Source organism: Salvelinus sp. IW2-2015, linkage group LG22, assembly GCF_002910315.2.
Source record: "Salvelinus sp. IW2-2015 linkage group LG22, ASM291031v2, whole genome shotgun sequence".
Taxonomy (NCBI): Eukaryota; Metazoa; Chordata; class Actinopteri; order Salmoniformes; family Salmonidae; genus Salvelinus; species Salvelinus sp. IW2-2015.
In genome coordinates this window covers 27,864,035-27,871,052 of record NC_036862.1, presented here as the reverse complement: position 1 = coordinate 27,871,052, position 7,018 = coordinate 27,864,035, and the positions used below count along the sequence as shown (strand labels likewise).

Below are 7,018 nucleotides of genomic sequence, written 5' to 3'. Positions count from 1 at the left end.
GGCTCAAACGCAGTCACAACAGGCAGACAAAAAAATCKAAATTGTGTCCGTAAAGTTCATAGAAACATGTCAAACGATGTTTATATTCAATCCTCAGGTTGTTTTTAGCCTAAATAATCGATAATATTTCAACCGGACAATAACGTCGTCAATATAAAAGGTAAACATGAACGGCACTCTCTCGGTCGCGCGCATGAAAAAGCTCTGTGACACGGCAGAGTCCACTCATTCAGACTGCTCTTACTCCCTCATTTTTCAGAATAAAAGCCTGAAACAATTTCTAAAGACTGACATCTAGTGGAAGGCATAGGAACTGCAATTTGAGTCCTAAGTCAATGGATGCTGTAATGGCATTGAATAGAAAACTACAAAACCAAAATAAATCCTACTTCCTGAATGGATTTTTCTCAGGTTTTCGCCTGCCAAATCAGTTCTGTTATACTCACAGACACTATTTTAACAGTTTTGGAAACTATATATATAGTTATATGCATATCATATCTTCTGGGCCCGAGAAGCAGGCAGTTTAATTTGGGCATGCTTTTCATCCAAAATTCCGAATGCTGCCCCCTACCCTAGAGAAGTTAAGGGGCTAAGGTCTACACTTGTTGTATTCGGCGCATGTGACAAATAAAGTTTGATTTGATTCAACCTTAATGGTACTCCCAAAATAATTTTACGCTGTCTATTCTCAGTTTGAATGCTTGCTACCCTTTTTACTCTTGAATAGTAGTCAGGCCTTAGATGAGTGCATAGATTGACCCTTATCCTTTATTATAAACTGGAGCACCCCGTTTATATTTCTTTGAAATCAGCAGATGATCATATAATGCCAGTCCTTTACAGTACGTGGACATTGTTTTGATGCTACAGACTGTGTCCATTCTGGGGTAGTAACCTTTTTGCACATTGTTGCAGTACAAAGGTATATTGACAGGTCTCTGCAGTGTGCTCTTTATACTCTGACAAACACAACTGAGCAATACTGAGTAAGTCTACTTTATTTTTATGAAAAATGTAAGTTATAACTCAAGAACAAATGACATCTAGTCTTACATGTATTCTTGGTGCATTTGTGTTTCATCGAGCAATGTACAGACCAGATGCAGGTTCTGAGGATGAGGAAAGGTAAGTTGAAATCCAAACAATTGATCCAGGTTTGTTTCCCATTTTCAAATTAAAGATGTCCTTTCCAGCTTAATTCATAACGAATTGCCTTTGAATTGTATCACACATATCTCAGTTTTCCTACATTTGCTTGGTATAGTTATTTGTCTGCAGATATAAGCGCTGGTATGAAAAGTGGGGTATTCTACAGCCGTTTGGATAGACAAGTGCGACCATTCYTCGAACTCATTGATTTTCAGAGATCGACTGGAATCGAGAAGGACCTGACATTGCCAGCCATTGCTGTGGTATGAGACCAGTGCTGGATGCATTATCTTGGGGTCCCGAGTGGCGCAGCGGTCTAAGGCACTGCATCTCAGTGCTAAAGGCGTCACTAGTGACCCTGGTTTGATTCCAGGCTGTATCACAACCGGCCATCATTGGGAGTCCCATAAGGTGGTGCACAATTGCCCCAGCAATGTTAGGGGTAGGCCATCATTGTAAATAAGAATTTGTTCTTAACTGACTTGCCTAGTTAAATAAAGGTTTAATAAAAAATAAACATTTAAAAAATCTGAGGTGGCACTATGCAGAGGAAGTGGTGAGATGGATCAGATGAAAACTATCTTGAGTAGAGAGTAGCAGACGCATGGAGAAATATGTTTGTACCCAACGGGGTCTTCCTCAAGTCAGTGCTGTGTGAAGAAACATGTTGTCATGCATCTGCTACTGCATCATTAGATCAGTAAATGTTCTCTTACAATTTATAGGCTGCATTTCTTATATTGCATAACAAATACCAATTGGGTGCAACTTTTATTTAAAACAAATCTATTTCCTCTTAGGTATTGTCACCAGGTGTCTGTTGGAATTGAAACTAAGGAAGAGTTTTGGAGGCAAATGGAAGGTAAAMATCTGTTATCAAGGGATATTGGAGACTTTTGAGGACCCCTCATTGGTTGAGATTCATGTCAGAACAGGTATGCCAGTTTCAACTGAATGTAAAGCATTAAATGTCACTTTATATTCCCCAAAATATACAGTAGATACATACTGACAGTGTCATTTTATGTTGGCTTATAGTTTTCAATAGATAGTCAAATTCACAAAGGTACGATTACAGGGGTGAATAATGTTACCCAATTACCTGTTTTTAAAGCTCAGAATACTCTAGCCGGAGATGGTGTTGGGATCTGTGATGACCTGATCACGCTGGAGATCACGTCTCCTGATGTATGTGACGTCACACTTATTGATCTACCTGGGATTACCACTGTACCTTTCAAAGACCAACTAGAGGATATTGGTGACCAGGTTAGTGTCACAAAATTAATGGGGTTAGGAGGACGTAGATACTGTATATAGACGATGTAACTATTATTAATGTGCATTTTGAACCTTGTTAACTTCACTGAATCATATACAGTGCTCTCCACATTTATTTGGACAGTGAAGAGATTAAAGTAGTCTAACGGTTAGTATTTGGTCCATCAATGCGTCAAGCCTAACTCATGTCTTGCCCTATAGTAACTGAATGGTTATTTTCTCCTTGTCTCAGATTGACTATGTGTAACGGATGTGAAATGGCTAGCTAGTTAGCGGTGGTGCGCGCTAATAGCCTTTCAATCGGTGACGTCACTTGCTCTGAGACCTTGAAGTAGTGGTTCCCCTTGCTCTGCAAGGGCCGCGGCTTTTGTGGAGCGATGGGTAACGATGCTTCGTGGGTGACTGTTGTTGATGTGTGCAGAGGATCCCTGGTTCGCGCCCGGGTCGGGGCGAGGGGACGGACTAAAGTTAAACTGTTACATATGTATCACTGACAGATGTTAGCAGTCTGTTTCAACAGATAATACTCTTACCAATTTTGGTCTTTCATGTCGATTTAGATCAGACGTCTTATATTGAATATTATTAAAAAACAAGAGACCATTAACCTGGTAGTAGTGCCATGCAATGTTGACATAGCAACAACTGAAGCATTGAGAACGGCACATTCAGTGGATCCCAAAGGTGCAAGGACTCTGGATATTATCACAATTGTTTATTTGAACTCCTCACCCTTTTCTCTCATGAAWTTTTTTTTTTTAAATATGGATATACAATTTGTACTGTGTTTACAATAAATTCTGATCAAGCCAGACTTGGTTGGCAAAGGAGCAGAGCCAGACATCTTAAAAAGTGTTAATGGCCAAGTTGTTCACCTGAACAAAGGCTATATCATCGTAAAATGCCCTGGCCAGAGTGATATCATCCAGAAGATCTCTTTGGCGGACGCCACTTGACTGGAAATGGAATTCTTAAAAAACCACCACCACTTTAGACAATTTTTGTAGCACCACTTCATACCAGGTGGTCAATGTTGATCCCAATAGGCCATTGAATCAGCTGCTTTCACTGCCCTTAACATATCAGTCAGCTATAAAAGTCACTGATTGTCTGGGCAGTTTAATTGTTACTGTGTGTCAGTCATACTGTGTGTCAGTCAAACTGACTATCCTACCGATCCTCGACTTCGGCGATATCATTTACAAAATAGCTTCCAATACTCTACTCAGCAAACTGGATGCAGTCTATCACAGTGCCATCCGTTTTGTCACCAAAGCCCCTTATGCCACCCACCACTGCGACCTGTATGCTCTAGTCGGCTGGCCCTCGCTACATATTCGTCACCAACCCACTTGCTCCAAGTCATCTATAAGTCTTTGCTAGGTAAAGCTCTGCATTATCTCAGCTCACTGGTCACGATAACAACACCCACCCGTAGCACGTGCTCCAGCAGGTATATCTCACTGGTCATCCCCAAAGCCAACACCTCTTTGGCCGCCTTTCCTTCCAGTTCTCTGCTGCCAATGACTGGAACGAATTGCAAAAATCGCTGAAGCTGGAGACTTATATTTCCCTCTTTAACTTTAAACATCAGCTATCTGAGCAGCTTACCGATCGCTGCAGCTGTACATAGCCCATCTGTAAATAGCCCACCCAATCTACCTACCTCATCCCCATACTGTTTTTATTAACTTTTCTGCTCTTTTGCACACCAGTATTTCTACTTGCACATCATCATCTGCTCATCTATCACTCCAGTGTTAATTGCTAAATTGTAATTTACTCCACTACTGTGGCCTATTTATTGCCTTACCACCTCACGCCATTTGCACACACTGTATATAGACTTTCTTTCGTTTCTATTGTGTTATTGACTGTACGCTTGTTTATTCCATGTGTAACTCTGTGTTGTTGTTTGTGTCGCACTGCTTTGCTTTATCTCCCCACTTTTCATACCAGCGCTTATATCTGCAGACAAATAAATATAAAATGTAGGAAAACCGAGATATGTGTGATATAATTCAAAGGCAATTCGTTATGAATTAAGCTGGAAAGGACATCTTTAAATAAAAAATACCAGCTGGTCTCAAAAGTCTTCTAGAATTGCAGAACTACCAGACATTTGAGATCTGCTAACTTGCCTTTATCGTCTGTCATTAGTTTTGATAATTGAACATTTACAAGTAGTTATCTTTAAATTCCATGGTCAAACAAAAGTGATAAGCCTGGTTCTTCTTACCAAACCAAAAATTTGGTAGATGCAACTAGAACAGGTTTTTGGGGGGTCCTGATTTTGAATATTGAATAGTTAGCTCCCTGTGTGTTTAGGCTAGAGACTTACCATTGCTTGTAGTGGCTGCAGTTCAACCCCCTCTTTCTGCTGATATAAAGTTTGCAGCTATTGCGTACGAAATCGTCTGTAAATCCCAAAGCATTTGAGCTACAAACTGAAGTCACCACCATTGAAAGATTAGACTGAAGAATATGACAGTGTGAGCTGTTTTGCTGTAAGATATACACAAGCTTTATGGCAGTCGTCTGAACTCTGTCACAGACATCCTCATTTCAAAGAGGTCTTTTCAAAAAACCAACTGTCCAGACCGAACTGTTGGAGCTACAAACTAATATGTCACCAATATCGAACGGGGAGACTCTCACGAACACAGCGGTGTCAGTTGTTCTGCTCCATGATACAAGCTTCAGGGGTGTCTTCTTAAATCTCTCAGATTTAAGACACACACTTCAAAACCTTATTCCATATGATTTATTTTGGGACTCTGTGTTGCCATGTACAAATGTGTTATTCAATGTGTTTCTAATGGGCTAAAACAGTAAAGGCCAATTCAATGTTTGATCAAATATTTTGTATATATTTCAAATAAAATTTATAAAATGCGCCGAATACACCTTACCGTGAAAAGCTTACTCACAACCTTACTTAAAAGCCCTAAAAGATCTTAATCAAATGGCAAAATTATAAATTTTATGACTATCTTAAAACAATGCCATATGTTAGCTGAGTAGATATTGTGATCTAAGGCTTAGACCTACAGGGGATTTAAAATGGGCCCCCAGGTGTTTTTGGAAATAACTTTCACAATGGCAGAGTTATTAGGACTCACAAAATGCATCAAAAACAGCCATGGCGGTACTACTGCTAAGGGCATGTGGAAACTTATTCTCACATTGGTTTATGGCTCGTTTATACACACGTCTGTGCATCTCAATTACAGTCCACTTCTTGAGCAAAACAAGGTTACAATACAATGCCTTTCCACCAAGCTCACACAAGATCTGGTAGATCATATCAAGTTAAGTTGACTGTTAACTTGTCATTGACAATTACATTCAATGCTAAGAACACTACTTAACTTCAATTAATTGTTTCCCAACAGACATCACTGCCATACTTGACAGACGAAATCAGAGAGCATCTTGAGACTGTTAAAACAGTACTGAATAAGTATAGCACAGGTCCTCCACTGAAACGTAAAAAGATGGGGCCCTAACTGAAGGAGATGAGTACACAGAAACCTGAAGAAATAATGTGAACAATAATCTTTTCATATAATTGTTCAAATCTATATTCCACTGTTGAAATTAGGATCATGTTGCCACTAATCTCAGCACCCAGAACCATGTCAGCTACTTGATTTTGGTTCTGGTACCAGATGTATAGACAGAGAAACTAGCGAGTGTTTCTCGATCCAGGAAACGAGAAACAAGAAAATATAGAATGAAATAATACAACAGTATCAGAAAGATCTGTACACTTGAAATTCTTATTAAATACTTGACAACGTGGTTGTGTCTACATTTCTAGAGACTTAAGGATGTCATTGACAAGATTCCTGAACTATGCAGAACTGGGAAGGATGCATCCTGTATTCCAACAATGGGATAGTTTTCTCAGTAAAACCAAAGGATCACGTAAGACGTAAGTCCTGTATTCATTAGATTTCATGTTGCTGCTGTACTGATCATAGTTAATGCTTTGCAGTTGACAGGATGTAAGGCTGCTTACAACTTTATAGCCCAACAAAATTGTATTCCACTCAGTTGTTTGTTCTGTCTCTTGGTTCTAGGTATCATTTCAGTCCACAACAAGGTGGCAACCATGATAAAGAACTACGATAAAGAACATTGTGGAAGGGAACTTTCAGTGCCTGTTGTATATATGAACATGCAGTTCAAAAGCACGTCTTTGGACTTCAAGAGCCGGCCTTGGAGGTCCTGAAACTCATTCCAGGTATTATTTAAACTGACATTCTGTGATATGACATGATCACAAAAGGCACAGTCTTTGTAGGTCGGAATTCGTCCCACTCCTCATGGTGTCACGCCCTGATCTGTTTCACCTGTCCCTGTGAGTGTCTCCACCCTCTCCAGGTGTTGCGTATTTTCCCCAGTGTATTTATCTCTGTGTTTCCTGTCTCTCTGTGCCAGTTCGTCTTCTATGTTTAGTCAAGTCACCCAGCGTGTTTTTCCCCGTACTCATTTTCTATTCTCTTTTGCTAGTCTTCCCGGTTTTGACCACTGCCTGACTCTGGACTACTTTCCCGCCTGCCTGATTATCCTGCCTGCC

The 7,018-nt window shown here is 40.0% G+C and overlaps 1 pseudogene; it reads left to right on the top strand.

Annotated features, from left to right (window-relative positions):
* Window positions 1-1,090: 1,090 nt before the first annotated feature.
* LOC111982707 (interferon-induced GTP-binding protein Mx2-like) lies at window positions 1,091-6,693 on the top strand (annotated as a pseudogene).
* Window positions 6,694-7,018: the final 325 nt, after the last annotated feature.